The sequence below is a fragment of the Heterocephalus glaber genome, unplaced genomic scaffold (assembly GCF_053883595.1).
Source record: "Heterocephalus glaber isolate CG9 unplaced genomic scaffold, H.glaber_assembly_v1.0 deba00001698, whole genome shotgun sequence".
Taxonomy (NCBI): Eukaryota; Metazoa; Chordata; class Mammalia; order Rodentia; family Bathyergidae; genus Heterocephalus; species Heterocephalus glaber.
Genome location: NW_028258419.1, coordinates 380,371 through 399,238, shown reverse-complemented (window position 1 = coordinate 399,238; position 18,868 = coordinate 380,371).

Genomic DNA, 18,868 nt, shown 5'->3' with positions numbered 1-18,868 from the left:
ATAAGTCTTTATCAAATTAATTATCATACATACAGATTAACAGAGCAGGGTAACAGGTGAAAAACATATAAAACATACAACATAATTATACTAAATCAAGGTACACTTTTAGATACATTGCCTGTGCTAAATTACAATAATTTTTTATCTTTTTCTTACTGTCTTTTATTTTCCACTTTATTTATATATTGAGTTTCTCATATAAGAACAACCATGCACTATTTAAGCTTCTGTGTCTGATTTACTTCACTTAACATTAGGGTCTCAAAATGTACCAATTTTCCTACAAATGACTCCTACAAATGTTCTTCTTTATGCCCTCTAACAGACTCTTCCATCATGATCTCCTGCTTTGGAACTGGCCAACTACAAACTAAAACATGGGCCCAAATAAACCCCTCCTTCTTTGAGTGGTGCGTGCTGGGTGTTTGTTCCAGCAATGAGAAAGTAACTAAACATGCTTTAATTTTATTTTCTATATCCAGTCCCTGGATTCTTTTTTTTTTTTATCAAGAAATAACCTAGCATGAAGATAAAATTTTTGCCAAAAATTATGCAGAAGTCAACTCATATATATCAGAAATTATTCAAAATGAACTTGAACCTGGGTAGGAATACTGTGCTACATTGAATTTTTCCTTCATGTAAACATGATTAGTTTGTCCAATTGAGCTATGGATTCCTTGGGGCACAAAGACTAAATATTTGCAGCTCTTTGTGTACATGGTGAGGGGGAGCTCCCCACCACAGATTCGGAGTTGCAATTGTTCAGCTAGTCAGATGGGGAACATACCAGCCTTGTTTCTCTAATTGGCACATACTTACCAACAGAAGAGTCCCTTCCTGTTTGCAGAGTTTTCAGGGCACTCTTTTCACTGTTTGTGTCTCCCACTCCCTACAAATAGCTATGCCTCTTTCCTTCTACTTCTGATGCCTGGTTAATCTCTGATCTTCCTGCATTTCCCACTCCCTTACTGATCTTCATGCCAACCTCCCAAATCTATACAACGCTTACTTCTTAAATGTCCACTTACTTTTGCCTCAGTTTCCTTTATTATTTTCAAGAGGCCATTGTGAACACATCTGCTTTTACTCAGCATCTACTTCACTTCTGAAGTAAAAGCTTCTCAGTCTCCTGTTTCCTTCTCTGTCTTTGTCCAGACATCCTGCATTTATTCTCTAAATATTGACTGACTGGTTGGTTCTGCATAATACAAAAAAGTTACAGATGCCTCTTAAAAAATAATGAGAATTGTGACTTCCCACAAGCATGAATAGGGAGCAGATAAACTCTTGCATGACAAATGAAATATGCACTTTATCTCACTAGATTGCTCCTACAGGGATGCAAAATAAGCAAGTGATAGATCACCATCAACTAAATTGCAAACACTGCTTAGGTTTATAACACCCTTTTTAATACTTGAAACCATGTTTTGGTAGTTGCTTTTGAAATTATTATCTTGGTCAAAGGGAGCATGAAAAATGCCCATTGGATCAATAGTATATCCTTTTAAACTGATCTCAGCTCCTAACAGTGGTTGAAAATATGTTAAAGATCAAAGAATGCAAGGCTCCATAGGGGGCATATGAGTCAATGTCAGCATAAACAGCAGCAGTTACATAGCACAGCCACATCACCCTGTATGCCAGGTGGTGCTAAATGAGCATATAGGAGGTGGAATCTACAAATGCTTAGAATTTTAGGTCTTCTTTGTTCAACTTTGGTAATTCATATGTATCTAGGAATCTGTCCATTTCTTCTGTGTTCTCTATCTTATTGGCGTATAGGTTCTGGAAGTAGGTATTGATGATCCTCTGGATTTCTGCTGGGTCTGTTGTAATTTCACCCTTTTCATTACTAATTGCATGGATTTGGGCTTTTTCTTTCCTTTTTCTGACAAGGTTTGCTAAAGGTTTGGCAATTTTATTGATTCTTTTGAAGAACCAACTCTTGGCTTCATTGATTTTTTGTATCGTTCTCTTTGTCTCCATTGCATTGAATTCTCCTCTGATCTTTATAATTTCCTCCCTTGTATGAGCTTTGGGGTTGTCCTGCTCTTCTTTTTCTAGAAGCTTGAGGTTCAGCATCAGGTTGTTTAATTGGGCTGGTTCTGTTTTCCTAATATGTGTATTCACTGCTATGAATTTCCCTCATAAGACTGCTTTCATTGTGTCCCATAGATTCTGATATGTTGTATTGTCATTGTCATTTAATTGAAGGAACTGTCTGATTTCTTCTTTATTTATTTATTTATTTTTGTATTAAATTCTTTTATTGGTACATTGTAGGTATACAACACAATTACATTTCTCATTGGGAAATGTACCTTTATATAATGCATCTTGGTTCTTATTTTTTTCCCATTCCTAGCCCTCCCTTCACGCCCTCCACCCTTCCCTATTTACAAAGACTTTATTTCCATTTCTTATCATTTTTTCCTTTCCCTTCTTTCCTTTCCCCTGTGCCTCCACTACCCCTACCCCTTTGGACCTTTTATTCCTATTTTACATTATTGATTATTCATTCTAATAATTGGTACATTTTAGGTATACAATATAATGACATTCATCATTGGAAATTTGTACCTTTACATAGTCTGTTTTGGTTCTTGTTTTTCACCCTTGCCCAGCCCTCCCTTCAACCCCTCCAGCCCTCCCTATTTACAAAAATTTTGTTCCTATTTTTCCATTTTCTCATATTAATCCCATTCCCTTCTATCCTTTCCCCTGGCCCTCCCACTTCCTTCCCCTTTGCCCCTTTTCTTCCTATTTCACATGACCTATTATACATTTCGTCCTTATTTACACTTTCAGTTTCTCACACCAGAGAAACTATTCGGTATTTACACATGTGTGTCCTATTTATTTCACTTAAGAGTATTGCTTCAATGTTCATCCACTTAGCTATAAATGTCTCTAATTTCTCATTTTTTATGGCTGAGTAGTACTCCATTTTATTAAAAAACCACATTTTCTTTATCCAGTCTCCAGTTGATGGGCATTTGGGCTGTTTCCAAGTTTTAGCTATTACAAACTGTGCTGCTATGAACATGGGTGCACATATATCATTGTGGTATGATTCTTTTAATTCTTTGGGGAAGATCCCCAGCAGTGGAATAGTGGGGTCAAATGGGAATTCCAGTCCTAGTTCTTTGAGGTATCTCCATACTGATTTCCACAGTGCTTGCACCAGTCTACACCCTCACCAGCAGTGGAGCAGAGTTCCTCTTTCCCCACAGCCCCGCCAGCATTTGCTATTGGTTGATTTCATGATAGCAGCCATTCTTTCTGGAGTGAAGTGGAATCTCAGCATTGTTTTCATTTGCATCTCTCGAATGGCCAGTGACGTTGAACATTTTTTCATGTATTTATTTGCTATTTCTACTTTTTGTCTGAGAAATGTCTGTTCATTTCAGATGCCCATTTTTGGATTGGGTCTTTAAATTTGGGAGGTCTGATCTTTTTAAGTTCTTTATAGATTCGAGATAGTAGACCTTTGTCTGAGGAAGAGCAGGTGAAGATTTTTTCCCACATTGTGGATTGTCTCTTCACACTGCTGGTGGTTTCTCTTGCTGTGCAGAAGCTTTTTAATAAGAAGAGATCCCATTTGTTGATTGTTTGTGCTAGTTCACGGGCAACTGAGGTTTTGTTCATAAAATCTTTTCCTACACCGATGTCTTCAAGGGTTCTACCTAACCTCTGTTCCAACTGCTTCAGAGTTTCTATTTTAATATTTAGATCTTTAATCCATTTTGATTTTAGTTTAGTGCATGGGGAGAGATACAGGTCTGGTTTTAATCTTTGGCAAGTTGAAGTCCAATTTTTCCAGCACCATTTATTAAAGAGGCTATCTTTCCTCCAGTGAGGGTATTTGTCTCCTTTGTCGAAGATGAGATGGCTGAGTGTGTCTGGTGTTGTTTCTGCATCTTCTAATCTGTTCCACTGGTCCTCAAGTCTGTTTCTTTGCCAGTACCATGCTGTTTTTTATCACAGTAGCTTTGTAGTGTAGTTGCAGGTTGGGGATTGTGATACCCCTGCCATGTCTCTGTTACCTAGAATTGCTTTTGCTATTCTGGGTCTCTTCTTGCTCCAAATGAATTTTCGGATTGTTTTCTCGAGGTCTATGAAGTATGCTGCTGGGATCTCAATTGGAATTGTATTCAATCTATATAGCAGTTTTAGAAGTATGACCATTTTCACTATATTAATCCTTCCTACCCAGGAGCAGGGGATGTCTGTCCTTTTTTTGATATCATCTTCAATCTCTCTTTTCAGAGTGCCATAGTTTTCAGAGAAGAGGTCTTTGATTTCTTTCATTAGGATGATTCCTAGGTATTTCAGTTTATTTGATGCTATGGTGAAAGGAATTATTTGCCCTATTTCTCTCTCAGTGAGTCTGTTGTGCCATAGTTTTCAGAGAAGAGGTCTTTGATCTCTTTCGTTAAGATGATTCCTAGGTATTTCAGTTTTTTGGATGCTATTGTGAAAGGAATTATTTGCCCTATTTCTCTCTCAGTGAGTCTGTCATTAATGTAGAGGAAAGCTATTGATTTTTGTGTGTTGACCTTGTAACCAGCTACTTGACTGAATTTAGTTATTAAGTCTAGAAGACTTTTGGTGGAGTTCTTGGGGTCTTCTATATAGAATATCATGTCATCTGCAAATAATGACAATTTGACTTCTTCATTTCCTATCTTTATTCCTTTTATTTCTTTCTCTTGTCTAATTGGCGTGGCTAATGTTTCCAGAACTATGTTGAACAAGAGTGGTGATAGTGGACATCCTTGTCTTGTTCCTGATTTGAGTGTGAAGGATTTCAGTTTTTGACCATTTAGTATGATATTGGCTGTTGGTTTTTCATAGGTGGCTTCTATCAGTTTGAGGTAGAGACCATCTATTCCAATTTTTTGTAGGGTTTTTATCATAAATGCATGTTGGATTTTGTCAAATGCTTTTTCTGCATCTATGGAGATAATCATATGGTTTTTGTCCTTGGCTCTATTGATATAGTGTATTACATTAATTGATTTTCATATATTGAACCATCCCTGCATCCCTGGGCTGAATCCCACTTGATCAGGGTGTATGATCTTCTTGATGATCTTCTGCATTCTGTTTGCCAATATTTTATTAAGGATTTTTGCATCCATGTTCATTAGTGAGATTGGCCTATAGTTCTCTTTTTCAGTTGAGTCCTTCTCTGCTTTGGGGATCAAGGTGATGCTTGCTTCCAGGAATGAATTTGGGAGTATTGCTTCCCTTTCAATTTCCTTGAAGAGTTTAAACAGTAGTGGCAGCAGTTTCTCTCTAAATGTCTTGTAGAATTCAGCAGTGAAGCCATCAGGGCCCGGGATTTTCTTAGTTGATAAGTTTTTAATTACGTTTTCAATTTCATTGGTTGATATTGGGTTGTTCAGAATTTTTAGGTCTTCTTCATTCAACCTTGGTAATTCATATGTATCTAGGAATCTGTCCATTTCTTCTGTGTTGTCCATCTTATTGGATATAGGTTCTGGAAGTAGGTATTGATGATCATCTGGATTTCTGCTGGGTCTGTTGTAATTTCACCCTTTTCATTCCTAATTGCATGGATTTGGGCCTTTTCTTTCCTTTTTCTGACGAGGTTGACTAAAGGTTTATCAATTTTGTTGATTCTTTCAAAGAACCAACTCTTGGCTTCATTGATTTTTTGTATCATTCTCTTAGTCTCCATTGCATTATTTTTCCTCTGATCTTTATAATTTCTTCCCTTGTATGAGCTTTGGGGTTGTCCTGCTCTTCTTTTTCTAGAAGCTTGAGATTCAGCATCAGGTTGTTTAATTGGGCTCGTTCTGTTTTCCTAATATGCGTATTCACTGCTATGAATTTCCCTCATAAGACTGCTTTCATTGTGTCCCATAGATTCTGATATGTTGTATTGTCATTGTCATTTAATTGAAGGAACTGTCTGATTTCTTCTTTAATTTCCTCTGTGACCCATTGGTTATTCAGAAGTGTGTTGTTCAATTTCCACATGTTTATGAAATTTTTTGAGTTTCTTTTGCTGTGGATCTCCAATTTCATCACACTATGGTCTGATAATGTACAGGGGACAACTTCAATTCCTTTGCACTTACTGAAACATGTTCTATGTGTGAGTATGTGGTCTATTTTGGAGAATGACCCATGTGCAGCTGAGAAGAATTTTGTGGGGTGGAAGACTCTGTAAACATCTGTTAAGTTCATTTGTTCAAGAGTTTGATTGAGTTCTAGTATTTCATTACTTATTTTTTGTCTAGTTGATTTGTCCATTTGTGACAGTGGGGTGTTGAGGTCCCCCACTACAATGGTATTAGTGCATATATGACTTTTCATGTCCGTTAGTCCTTGTTTTATATAGTTGGGTGCACTAGTGTTTGGTGCATAGATATTTATGATTGTCATCTCTTCCTCTTGGATTCTTCCCTTTATAAGGATGTAGTGTCCTTCTTCGTCTCTCTTAATCAGTGTTGGTTTGCAGTCTACTTGGTCTGCAAAGAGGATAGCTACTCCTGCTTTTTTTCAGGTTCCTGTCTCATGGAGTATAGTTTTCCACCCTTTAACTTTCAGTCTATGAGTTTCCTTTTGAATTAAGTGTGTTTCTTGTATACAGCATAATGTTGGATTTTGCTTCTTGACCCATTCTGCCAGTCTATTTCTTTTGATTGGTGAATTGAGACCATTAACATTGATGGTTATAACTGAAGCGTATTGACTTGTCATTGCCATGACTTTTTCTTTTTGTTGGGTTCTCCCCCTTTCCATTTAATTTCTTGTCATGCCAGATGGGTTCATTCTGCTTTGCTTCCTGGGGTTGTGATCCTCAATATCTGTTCCTAGGCTATTGTGTAAAATTCTTTGGAGTGCTGGTTTGGTATTCACGAAGTTCCTAAGGTGCTCTTTGTCATGAAAGTATCTTATTTCTCCATCCATTTTGAAAGATAGTTTTGCAGGGTACATCAATCTGGGTTGGAGGCTGTTTTCTTTTAGGGCTTGGAATATGTCACTCCAAGCTCTTCTTGCCTTGATGGTTTGTGTTGAGAAGTCTGCTGTGATTCTGATGGGCTTTCCTTTGTATGTGATTTGTTTCTTTTCTCTCACTGCTTGGAGAACTTTGTTCTTCTGTTGTGTTTCTGGAATCTTAACAATTATATGCCTGTGAGTCAATTTTTTTTTGATCAAGGCTATTTGGAGTCCTATATGCCTCACTTATCTGTATGTCAAGTTCTTTTCCCCTGCTTGGGAAGTTTTCTGCCATTATTTCTGTGAAGAGATTTATGTCATCTGCACTGTCTCCTGTTTCTTCATCGAGCCCAGTCAGTCTTATGTTATTCTTCTTTGCATCATCTAGCAGCTGCTGGATTGATTTCTCATGTTCCCTTATAATTCTGAAGCAATTTTTCTTTTCCTGGTCACTAATTGCAATCTTATCTTCTATAGCTGAAATTCTGTTGTCACATTGGCTCATTCTGCTGTGTAGACTTTCAATGGAGTTTTTCATGTCCTGGAAATCTATTTGCATCTGTTTTATGGATTCCATTTGTTTCTTATGTTGGGATTCCATCATGTTCCTGAGCTCCTCCCTAGATTTATTAATCATGTCTTGCACTAGGGGCACAATTTCTCCTGTTATCTGAGAAATTATTTCTGATTTCATTTTTTCCAGATCCCCTTTTGTTGCTAGTTCAGTGGGTCCAGGTGGTTGAGTATCAGAGTGTTCCATCTCATTTCCCTTTGGGGTTGCTGTAGGTGATCTGGAAGTCTGGTTTTGAGACTTATTTATGTGTTTTCTCATTTTGACTGGGGCAGGGGGCTATTAGCGCCTGCACGGATTACCTCCTCCGAGGTGAGAGAAGTGCAATAGGGGCTGGGAGCAGCGGGACAGAAAGTGGCCCAAAAGCCCTTTCCTGTGGGCTGGGAGCAGCTGGAGGGATGGTGGCCAGGAAGCCCCTTCCTCTGGACCAGGAGCAGTGGGACAGTGGCTCAGAAGCCCCTACCTCTGGGCCAGGAACAGCGGGACTCAGTACCTTGGTCTGGTGGTCTGGTGTCCTCTTCATCTTTGTAGTGTGGAACCAGGTGGCTGCCTGTCTGCAGCGGGGTGATTCGGCATCTTCCATGCGACTCGGGACCTTGGTAGGGCGTGCACAGACCTGCTTGTCTGCAGCGGGCTGATTCAGCGTGTTCCGCGCAACTCAGGACCTCGGTAGGGCATCTAAAAATGTTTAAAGAATGATCTGGTCTCTGAATTCACTTAATTCATTCAGAGTTTCTTCACTGTAGCAGGCTGATATCACTCCTTTCCTCCTGAATTATATTCCCCATCCTTACTGTAGCTTCATGGTGTGCAAAGCGAACATCCCCACTCAAAATCTGATGCATTTCTGGTCAGTTTTAGAAATCGAAAGATATCAGACTGAGAGGCTGATTTTATGTGAGCATTGTTCCTTTTATTTATGCTTTCATTGTTTTTGTGTCCTTTGAGCTTTGGTTATCAAGGCAGGAATCATGGCTTGTTCCATCTATACACAGCCTGGAGATAATCAATATATATTTGATTAATGAATAAATGAACAGTTGAAGATTGTAGAGTGGGAAACAAGGAGAAGAAAAGGCGTTTCCGTCTACCTACCAAGGCACAAAACGTGGAGGAGCAGGAAAGAGCAAACCATATTTAGAATAAAACATTTCTCCAGCTTGGTTAAAAGTTGTAATATGTGCACTAGGAAAAGTTAAATGTGGTGAAATTTGAATGCCAGATTGAATGCCAGATTTAGGAGTTTGCACATTTATTCTATAGATAGCAGGAAGGTTGAACATTGTGTAACAGAAGCAAGTGTAGCCTGGGGGTAATAAACACTAAGTATGCAGGGAGGACGGCTTTAGGGACTGGAGGAGGGACAGTGAGGAAGAGGTTTAAGAATAAAGGAAAGTAAGCCTGAACTGGAGTGCCAGATTGGAAGAGTAAAGTAGGGATGATGAAATCCATGTTTTTATGAAAAAATCATGAAGGTTTTTTCTTATGTTTGGGTTTGGAGAGCAAGGGAAAACTACTGAAAGGATGATCTTCCCCTTTGGTCAGGATAACAAGAACACTGTTGACTCTACTGCCAATAACAGAGGACCCTAGCACTGGGTGGCTGGATGGGTAAGGAGGCATAGGGTACAGATTATAGAATGTTTAATTTTAAGGAGATGTGGAGATATATGATATAAATACTAGCATAGAGTCAAAGATGAGGGACTAAAATTCTGAGTAGAAAATTGAATCACAGTAGCTGATTCTTACAGAGTGTAAGAAATCTCTGAGAGAGATACTGCAAGAAGAAATAACAGTAGAAATAACAATTCAATTTCAGAATTATGTAGGTTAAATTTAGTTATTGGTAGGCAATGGTCATGAAAAAATAAGATTATTAAATTAATGTTTACAAATTATCTTCCACATTTCAAAAGCAAATTAGTGTCATTGTGACATCTTTAAATAAATGTCTTAAATTGGCCTAAACTAAAATGATGAGATTTAAGGGTGATTAAAAGTGCTCTGTCCCTCACAATTTTAAAGGTAGGAGATATTTTGAAACCTAAATGTGGATAGTATTCATATTTATTGCTTCCTTCTGCTCCTATATGTTTTATATGAATATTTTAGGGTAATCTTTCAGATGATTTATTACTTGCCAGGTTTTGGCATTTTTGTGATATTACAATGTCAAGACATCTTAATATCATTTTTAAAAAGTCTTGGAGATGGTAAAACTCCTACACAAATAATATTATGCAGATCATTGCATGTAATTCTTTTACTCATCTTCCATCTCAATACTCAATAGGCCTGTGACTTCTATTGAGATGTTATTATTATTAACTAAAGTTACAGAATGTTTTATAATGGGCTTTCACATCATGTTCAATTTGATGTTTACAGTAAACCTGCCAGAATGACATTATTATTATAATTATTTTTGTTACCAAGTTTTGGGGTGCTGGAGTCTTCTGGTAGAGGTGGTTTCTAGCTTCTTTCTGTCCTGGACAATGCATTAGTCAAGACAAGCACAAAAGGTAGCAAAGTTTCACGTTTATTAAATAGGGATAGAAAGAGGCTCTGCAGAGTGAGTTTCAGGCCAAGTAAAGGTAAGCAAAGAGATGCATTGTACAAATCATAGGGTGGTCCACTGAGAGAGCTCACAGTGGCCCTGGCTTGATGGCGGCCATCTTTTGTATCTCCCACTCAGGCTGATGTCAGGTCAGGCTGTCTTATCAAAAACCTGCTCAAGGGGTGGGAATTTAGTTCAGTGGTTCCACCGCCTCACAAGCGCAAGGTCAAATTCAATCCCAGTACCAAAAAAACAAAACAAAACAAAAAACCCCCCAAAACAAAACCTGCTCGAGTTCTCTGAAGAAGAAATGAAGATCACACTTTCTGATTGGTTCTAAGTGCAGGACTTTTGGAACTGTTCCCTGGGCATGTGTCCTGGAACTTTGAAATTAACAAGCCATGCACTAATCTCCTGCCTCCCCATCTTAAAAATGAATAAGATGAATCTCAAAGAGGTTAAGTAACTTTGTGTGTTTTTTTTCTTTTGAAAGTTAAAACATTTTTAAAGGTCCATGGAATACCCTCATGTTCTCTGATGCAGACTATAGGGATTCACAAAAATAATTCACTGGATGTGATAAACAATGATTATTTCTATTTTTAAAATTTAAAAATAAGATAGAAGTTAAGTTTACTAAAACTTAATGATTGGACCCCCCCTCGAGTGTTTAAGAGATCCTATGTCAGATGGCTGTTTGGTACAAGAGGCCACCAGAGGCCTCGCAGTGTGACCTCACAAAGCATCCCTCCTCTTTTATAAAGCAAACTGTGTCATAAACAGTTGACATGTGCCCAGTTACAAGGACTTGTAAATTATGTTTGTTTGGTTGTTTGTTTGTGTGTATGTGTGGTAATCAAAAGTTGAGAGGCACTCTACCTCTGAGTTACATCCCCAGCCCTTTCAATTTTTGAGACAGGCTAAGTTATCCAGGCTGGCCTTGAACTTGTGATCTTCCCACCTCATCCTCCTAAGTAGAAGGGATTATAGGTAGGTACAACTATGCCATCATTATTTTTTAGTGTAACTTCATTTTTGTTTTCATGTTTATTCTTTATTGTTAAGAAGGATGAGTATTTCCATATATGTTTAATATTAAGTTTATATTGCTGCATGAATTTTTTTCATTTCCTCTATTCTATTTACCTATATAATGTAATACAAAGGTGGTAAAGGAGAAACCAATTTTAGATTGTAAAATTCATAAATTACTTCCTCTTTGAACTGGATGTGCTAAGATACACTCCTTCTTATTCATTGTCTGAAGGGTTTTGCCATGTTATGATTTAAATTGTTGTATATATGATCAATTTTGAACCAAACTAGACTTCTAAAAGTGTACAGACAGTGATTCCTGTGGAGAAAATGCCTACTGGAACTAAGACTAACAATGTTTAAGTCAACAAATAAGAAATAACACCCAGTCTATGGCCATACCACCCTGAACCCACCCACTCTTGTCTGATCTTGGAAGCTAAGCAGGGTCTGGCCTGATTAGTACTTGGAAGGGAGAAATGACACCTGCCACTTCCCTTGCTCAATATGTGATATTCTTATCAATAATATTGCAAGACATGATGACATGAAAAGCAATTAGCTGAAATATTTTATCAATTCTGAAAGACTACTTAAAATATAAATGTACATCCACTGTCATTATTCATGAACTGTCATGTAAAGTGTATTTTTTCCTTGAAATATTGGCCAAGATTAACATGCCACTCTAACACTAAATATTTAGAAAAGGAATATGGAATGCTAACTCTTTCAGCAGTGTTCAAAGTCACACTCAATCCAGTGCTTTTGCACATTGCTGAGAGCCTCCTTTAACATTTCTTATTTATGTAAAAGGCAGTTCTTCACCCTGTCACAATAAAATGAGTGAGGTAATGCATTCCAAATCATTACAAACCAACAGGAGAAAGTGTTAGAAGATGCGTAGTAAATCCTGATGCTCTGAAAAATTATTTAGAACAAATTTCATACTATAGGAGGCCATGGTACAGTATTGTTTCACAAAAGTTTGCAGCATTTGTTAGATCCTACTTCAAAAATGAAATCTGTGGAGACTTCCAAGAAGATAGTAAGAAGCAACAAATCAGCATCTCCAAGATTCAGAATCCAGACACTGGAAGTTAGCAACTTGGGGAAGAAAAAAAGGAGAGAGGTGGATCTCTGGGGCCCAAAAAGAATATAATGGAAAAATTGGAGCCTACAAAGAAATTGAACAGACAGAATATATTGCAGAAATAGGAAGGGGCCGTCTACACTTTCTGCCCGGCTCCTGGCTTGTGGCTTGTGGCTTGTGAGAAAGGAAGATCAAATCTACACAGACACAGTGGAAAGAGGCAACTCTAGAGGCCTTCAGTGAGAAATGCAGCAGCAGAATTGACTAGTGGACGCTGTGTGGTACAACAGCTGGTGAGTGACTCTAGTTCAAGCACCTGCCATATACCGTGGAGAGAGCACTTGGTTGGATGCCATTCCAGGAGGGACCAACCAAACCTGGGAGTCAGAGCAGCAGTGAGTTGGCTTGATTTAGGGTCTTCCAGTGTTACATTCCCACTCTGACTGTGTGAGGAACAGCCATGGGAGAGACATCATTGGTCAGGGAGCTGTGGTCAGACCAGCAAGAGACACTACCAGTGTTTTAAGCTAAATAACCCTGGCTCCACCCCCCATGACAGAGGCCAGGTTCAGCCAGAATCTCCATGGCTTTGAAAGCCCCAGAATTGGCACCCTTGCCCCAATCCTACTGCCTGCTTGCTAGTGACTATATCCAGCCCAGACTTGGGCTTTGACTACCTTTTTTGTCTACCAGTGAGAGCAGGGATATGGCTTGAGTTTGACACTACCACAAAACTGTGGACCGTGGAAGATAACCACAGGGCTGAAATCACAGAGAAATTCTTTCTTTTTGGCTTTAAAAAAAATTCATTATTTTTGTTTTTTGTGAGTGTGAGCATTGTTTGTTTCTTTTGGTTTTGTTTTTTTCCCTTCTTTCTTTCCCTCTTGTCTTCTTCAACAGTCTCCTCAGGCTTGGGTTATCTTCCTCTTTTTTTAATCTTCTATTTCTTCCCAGGTTTTTTTGTCCTACATTTACCTAATTCTATAGACATCCTTCTATTCCCCAATGAAATCCTTCATATCGCTACCCTCTCCTCCTTCTCCTGTCATAGAATTTAAGGTTTCAAAGTTTTCCTTTTGCATCCACACATTCCCAAATACAAATTGTTAATAGTATAACCATAACACTCTATTAATCTTTTGATAATTAACTATATAATAACTGTTGAATTCTTTTTTGCCATTAGCAGAGCTATAGCTGTTGGATTTAGTACATATTAACTGTAGGTCAATATCTGAGTTGCCAATGTTTATATAATAATTGCCACTTTCTTCTCTAGGATTAAGGGTTCTTATAGTATGTTTATATCTAATTTGTCTTTGGTGACACTACTGTAGCTGTTTCACTAGATATTAACAGGGTCATTTAATTGTTACTATTTCTCTGGAAGCTAACACCCAAATTGCCATTGTGACTATAACAATACTAGAGTACATTTACAGAGAACTTGGTCACTGAGTTAACTACACTGCATCCTTCTCTCCCAAAATAACCAATGTGGTCAAATCTTGGGGCTGAGGCAAAGGATTATAATTAGCCACACACAAAGTACATCACTGAAAAGCAACTAAAGAGATTTCTATTCTAGCAACAAAAGTTTTAGACTATATGCATCGATAAACACTAGCATGAAATAAAAACATTGAAAACATGGGAAGACAAGACAACAAAACACCTCCCCAAAATCCCAACTCCCCCAAAGCCATTTCAGGGGACATCAAGGAGCAGGATAGTATAAGTCACACTCCTGAATTACTTGAAAGCATAGCAGAGGAGGTTAGAAAAGAGCTCAGGGAGATACTCAGCAAGATTAGAGAAGATATAACTTAACAGATAATAGAAGTAATAATAAAAATGATGCAGGAGCTTGCAGAAAACACCAGTAAACAGCTAGAAGACCTAAATTAAATGGTACAAAACATGAATGATCAATTTACCAAAGCAACAGAGTCCATAAAAAGGTTTCAAATAGAAATGCAGGAGATTGAAAACCATATTGAAAGTATGGGCAGTAGGCTGGGAAAATATCAGTGCAGAATTTCAGAACTAGAAGACAATGATGCCCTCAAAGACCAACTATTCAAAGACACCTTAATTAAAATGAATAACTGATAACCTGAAATAGGAAGAAAAGGTCCAAAGGGGTAGGGGAAGTGGAAGGGATAGGGGAAAGGAAAGAAGGGAAAGGAAAATGTATGAGAAAAGGAAAAAATGGAAACAAAGTCTTTGTAAATAGGGAAGAGTGGAGGGGGTGAAGGGAGGGCAGGGAAATGGGGAAAAAGTAAGAACCAAGATACATCATGTAAATGTACAAGTTCCCAATGATAAATGTAAATGTATTGTATATCTATAATGTACCAATAAAAGAATTTAAGGAAAAAAAGACACCTTAAAAACAATATGAGAAAATAAAAAATGGATCCAACAAATGCTGGATGATGCACAGAACATTAATCTAAGAATAATTGTAATAAATGAAAAAATCAGAAGACAACACTAATGGCATAAAAAAAATCTATTCATAGAACTAATGGCAGAAAACTTTCCAAATATAGGGAAAGAAACATACTGATAAGTAAGGCATATAGAACACCAAATTGCCATGACCAAAAGAGAACTTCTCCTTACCACATTCTGCTCAAAATTCCAGAAGTCCATTACAGGGACAAAATCTTAAAAACTGTTGGAGAAAAGCAATGAATCAAACAAAAATAAAAACATTACAGCAGAATTGCAGCAGACTTCTCTACACAAATCTTAAAGGCCAGGAAGGCTTGGAGTGAAGTGTTTCAAGTTCTAAAAGATAACAAATTCCATCCCCAACTTATGTATCCTGCAAAACTTTCCTTTAAAATTGATGGAGAAATAAGGTATTTCCATGAAAAGGAGCACTTCAAGAAATTCATGACCACCAAACCAACACTACAAAAAATTATCAAGGATATTCTAGAAAGAGACAACAAAGCCAACAGTGTCAATAATTAAAACAGAATAAGCACACCTGGCAAGATGAGCAGCTAAACAAAAGAGGTAAAAAATGAGGAAATCAGCAACAGGAAAATAATGCAATGACAGGAATAAGTGTCTATGTGAATGACTCAATGTGAATCACATCAGTTCCTCAATCAAAAGAAACAGGCAGAATAGGTAAAGAAAGAAAACTCAGCAATATCAATATAGAAGGATTTATTTAATTAAAAAGGACACTCACAAATTAAAAATCAAATAATGGAAAGCAGTATTACATGCAATAGGAACCTGGAAAAAACAGGAATTGCTATCCTAATTTTAGACAAGTGGATATCAAGCTAAGACTGATCAGAAGAGACAAAGAAGGTCACAACAGAAAGAGATACTAATTTTGAACATATATGCACCAAATACTAGCACACTAAATGTCATAAAACAAACACTGTTGGACATGGAAAATCAGATCAATACCAGTATAATCGTAATGGGGGATCTCAATACACCATTCTCACAAATGGACAGGTTAACTAGATAAAAAATCAATAAACAAATATCAAAGTTGAACCAAACCTTTGAACAAATGGACCTAATAGATATTTACAAATATTCCATCCAACAGCAGAATGCACATTCTTCTCAGCAGCACGTGGAACTTTTTCAAAAATGAATCACATACTTGTCAATAAAGAATACTTAAGTATATGCAAAAGAATTAAAATTATCTCATGTATATTATCAGGTCATAGTACACTGAAACTAAAAATCTATGGCAAAACGCACCACAGAAGCTATGCAAATAGAAGGAAATTATATAATACCCCTTGAATAATCAATGAGTCACAGATGATATTAAAGAAGAAATTAGACATTTTCTACAGTCAAATGATAATGCCAGTATGACATACTGGAAGAAACACAATGAATGCAGTCATAAGAGGGAAGTTCATAGCACATCAGAAAAAAAAAATGAGCTCAAACCAATAACCTAATGATGCACCTCAAAAACTTAGAAAAACAAGAAAAATCTAAATCCAAAGCTAATATGAGGAAAAAATTTTACAAGATTCAGGGTAGAAATTAATGAAATTTGATTAAAAGTCATTTGAAGAATCAATGAATTGAAGAGTTGGTTCTTTGAAAGATTGAACAATATAGAAAAACCCTTAGCCAATCTTAACAAAATGAGGAAAGCAAAGACACAAATCCATGCAATTAGAAATGAAAAAGGTGAAATCACAATAGATTCTGCTGAAATTCAGAAGAGTATTAGTAACTACTTTGAAAACCTATACTCTAATAGAAAATTCAGAGGAAATGGATACATTGCTAGATGCTTATGTACTACCAATGCTGAACTATGAAGATATAAAACTCTCAAATATCCCTATATTAATCAGTGAAATTGAAGTAATAAAAAAGTTACCAACTAGAAAAAACCCAGGTGCCAATGGACTCACTGCCAAATTCTACAAGAACATTAGAGAAGATCTAATGCCACTACTCCTCAAACTCTTTAATGAAATCAAAAGGGAAGCAGTACTCCCAAAGTCATTCCTAGAAGCTAGCATTACCTTGATCTGCAAACCAGAAAAGGACTCAGATGGAAAAGAGAACTACAGGCCAACCTTGTAATGAACCTAGATTCAAAAATCCTCAATGAGATACCAGCAAACAGAATGCAGCAAATCATCAAAAAGATCATATATTATGACCATATAGAATTCATTCCAGGGATGCAGGGATGGTTCAACTCACACAAATCAATAAATGTAATACACTACATAAACAGAAGCAAAGACAGTCACATGATCATTGCAATAGACACAGAAAAAGCATTGGACAAAATCAAACATCCATTCATGATAAAAACCCTGAAGAAAATAGGAATAAAAGGTCCTTATCTCAATCTGATAAAAGCCATTAATGACAAACCAACTGTCAACATCATACTAAATGGAAAGAAGCTGAAAGCTTTCCCTCTAAAATGAGAAACAAGACAAGGATGCCTGCTATCATCACTTCTGTTCAATATATTTCTTGAAACAGCTAGAGGAGTAACACAAGAAAAGAAACAAAAGGGATATGGATAGGGGAGAGATAAATTATTATTATTTACAGATGACATGATCTTCTACACAGAACACCCCAAAAACTTTACCAAAAGACTCCAGAACTAATACTGAAATTCAGTAGCATAGCAGGATATAAAGTCAACACTCAAAAGTCAATAGCATTCCAGCCAGGTGTTGTTGTACAGGCCTTTAATCCCAGCACTTGGGAGGCTGAAGCAGGAGTATCAGCAAGAGTTAGAGGCCAGCCTATGCTACACAGTGAGTTCAAGGCCAGCCTGACCTACAAGGGAGAGCCTGCCTCAATTCCCAACCCCATCAATAGCATTCCTATACACCAATAACATACTCACTAAGAGGGAAATTAGGGAAACAAAACCCCTTACAATATCATCAAGGAAAATTTAATACTTAGGAATTAACATAACCAAGGAAGTGAAAGACCTCTACAATAAAACTATAGTACTCTGAAAAAGGAAATTGAAAAAGGTATCAGAAAATGGAAAGTTATCCCCTGTTCTCAGATAGGAAAGACTAATATAGTCAAAATGGCCATACTTGTAAAACTGTTACATATAGATTTCATGCAATCCTAATCAAAATACTGATAACATTCCTTACAGAACTGTAGAAAGCAATCTTAAAATTCATATGAAACCAGAAGAGATCTAGAACAACAAAAAAAATTCTGAGCAACAAGGACAAGGCAGGGCCATCACAATCTCAGACTTGCAGTTATACAAGAAAGCTATAGTGATAAAAACGATATGTTATTGGCAAAAGCATAGACTCATGGATCGATGGAACAAGATAGAAGATACATAAACAACTCCAGATGACCTCAGGTATGTTATCTTGGACAAAGTGGCCAAATCCCTTTGCTGGAGAAAAGACAGCCTCTTTAACAAATGGTGGTGGGAACACTGGCTATCCACATGCTAAAGGTTGAACCTAGACCTATATTTCTCACCATGCACTAAACTGAAATAAAAATGGATCAAAGATCTAAACATTAGAACAGAAGCACTTAATCTGCTGAAATACAACATAGGTAAAACTCTTGAAGACATAGGTATAGGCAAGACTTTCTGAACAAACTCCTAGTTGCACAAGAAATAGTACCAAGAATCAGTAACTGGGTCACATCAAATTAAAGAGCTTCACAGAAAAAGAAACCACCAACAGAGTGAAGAGACAGCCTACAGAATGGGAAAATTTTTTTTCCAGATACTCCTGAGACAAAAGACTAATATATAGAATATATAAAGAACCAAAAAATTTACACATCCCAAATTAAAAACCCAATTGAAAAATTGCCATTTGAAATGAACAGGCACTTCTCAGATGTGGAAATAAATACATAAAAAAAGTTCAACATTGTTGACCATTTGAGAAATGCAAATTAAAACAACACTGAGTTTCTATCATACTCCAGAAAGAATGGCTACCATCAAGATATCAACCAAGGCTGGGTATGGTGGTGCCTACTTGTAATCCAGCACTTGGGAGGCTGAGGCAGGAGGATTTCCTTGAGTTTGAGGCCAGCCTGGGCTACATTGTGAGTTCAAAGCAAGCCTGAACTACAT